Source organism: Papaver somniferum, chromosome 10 (genome assembly GCF_003573695.1).
Source record: "Papaver somniferum cultivar HN1 chromosome 10, ASM357369v1, whole genome shotgun sequence".
NCBI classification, from domain to species: Eukaryota; Viridiplantae; Streptophyta; class Magnoliopsida; order Ranunculales; family Papaveraceae; genus Papaver; species Papaver somniferum.
Genome location: NC_039367.1, coordinates 126,286,544 through 126,288,785, shown reverse-complemented (window position 1 = coordinate 126,288,785; position 2,242 = coordinate 126,286,544). Strand labels below are relative to the sequence as shown.

The following is a 2,242-nucleotide window of genomic DNA, read 5'->3' as shown; positions in this document are numbered from 1 at the left end:
AATCCAGCAAGGTGGTAGTAATACCGCATCTTAACTTGTACCAGCTGTAAACCATCATCTAAAAATGCATCAGCAATTAAAACAATTCAATTTTAAACTACTTCAAAATATGGTGATGGGCATCGTGCTGTCCTACACAATCTATCATAATAAAAGTAAGGTTTTCTTAACTTTACTGAAAAAGTATAACAATATAGATTGCAAGTGTTTGCTATATTCCTAGTAAATAGAAAAGAAACAACCCAGTAAAAAAATGGCATTTATGAAGGTTGAGTCAGCAATCATGTAATCACTACAGTACCTAAACTATTTGTTTAACCAAACAGCATGACGACCCCTGAAGAGCCTTTGTTTAACCAAACTACAAAAGGGTCTCACGAAGAATATGAAGTAGGATATTGCTAATTCTACCCCACTACGGATTGTTGGATAATTCTACAGAAAAGCAAGAAATATAGAACACATCTAACTAATATCTGAACTTTTCTTTCTCAGTTTGAAACTTCCTAGTTGGACTCATCAGTAGAGGAGTCAGGTTTGCCCCGAAGATAACTGATAAATCCTATGCAACTAAAATTAAAACACAAAGTGAATCATTATAATTTTTGCATTGGCGAATGTAATGAGCACACTAATCAAAAAATTCTACACAATCTGGTCCTTAATGCACATACCATACATCTAAGAATCAATAGTGATAACAATGTACGAAAACGAAATAAATACATATATAAACAACTATGAATAATAAGACCAAGCTCTTATTTCCTAAATTACGGAAAAACGTCTGCAGATGTAAAGAAATTATATTTACCTTCCTATGGAGGAGACAATTAAATGATCAGGATTATGTAGATAGTTTAATAACTCATTAATATTCTCTTTCGTATCTGCAACAATGATTTCCCTTGTACTTGGATCGGATGTCAAGCTTGGGAAAACAAATGCTCCGCAATTGATATTGGCATAGTTAAATAAGAAGGTCATAATCTTCAGAGGTTCTAGATTTTTTTCCAGATTCTCGATCAATATGTGGTAGGGGACCGTCTACTTTGTTAAGAACCTCGGGAATCATTGACATCCCTCCTAAGCCCGTATCCTTCCCAGCAACTTCTGTATTCGTCGCACTATTTCCCTGTTTCGAACAGAACATACATAAGCATATCAAAAGTGTCAATAAAAGAGCAATCTAGTATACTGACTAACACCCCAAGCTGCATCACACTATTTCCCTGTTTCGAACAGAACATACGTAAACATATCAAAAGTATCAATAAAAGAGCAATCTAATATACTAAAGAACACCCCAAACTTCATATTTTACCTGAATCATCTTTTCTACCAAAGTAGCTGCTTTGCGCCGGTGGGGGTCGTATACTTTACTAAGAACCTCAGGAGCCATTGATATCCCTCCTAACCGTATCCTTCCCAGCAGCTTCTGCATTCATCACACTATTACCCTGTTTCGAATAAAACATACATAAGCAAATTAAAAGTGTCAAAAAAAGAGCAATGTAATATATAAATGAACAGTGCAAGCTTCATATCTTACCTGAAACATCTTTTCTACCAAAGTCGGTTCTTTGCTAATTGTATGAACCCCGCTGGTTTGTCCAAAATATTTTAACGGAGTAGAATCAGACTTTGCTACGGATGACTTAACAGGCAAACTGCTGCCTATTAATCTTTGTCTCTGAACTCGAGAGAGCAACTCCTGAAATCATACAGTAAATGCAAGAAAATTGTTGTGATTATTCAGCTATTGAAGTATGAAAATACTTTTCTCTACCCAATAATTTCATTAAATTATAAGAATTAGTAAACAAAATCTTCAACAAAAGAAGAATGCAATAGACAGATGAACACCCCAAGTTTAATATTTTACCTGAAATTTTACCGAAGTAGCTTCTTTGATGTTTCTAAGAACCCTGCAGCTTTGGCTAATAGATTTTGCCGAAGTAGAATCAGACTTTTCTATGGATGCACTACTATAGAAACTATACCCCAAGTAACGGTTTATAATGAAAACAGTCAAGGTTCTATGCCCTTTCATTAGTTTCTTTTGAGCATGTGTTCCAGATAAAACGAAGAAATTAACCGCTATTCACTGTTACATTAATTAATAGAATTTAAAATCGGTATTCACTGTTACATTAATAAAATTTGAGAAAAAGTGGAATAGAGCAATTTTAAGGGGACGGTGACGCTCATCCAAAGGTGGGTATTCTCACCATGCGACATG

General features: G+C 34.8%; 1 long non-coding RNA gene across 1 annotated transcript; it reads right to left on the bottom strand.

Annotated features, from left to right (window-relative positions):
* Positions 1–1,323: 1,323 nt before the first annotated feature.
* On the bottom strand, positions 1,324–2,016 carry LOC113317956. The gene is made up of 3 exons (XR_003344152.1): positions 1,886–2,016; positions 1,553–1,714; positions 1,324–1,460 (listed from the first exon to the last, which is right to left on the bottom strand). It is a non-coding gene; the product is annotated as an uncharacterized LOC113317956 (long non-coding RNA).
* Between the last annotated feature and the right edge of the window lie 226 nt (positions 2,017–2,242).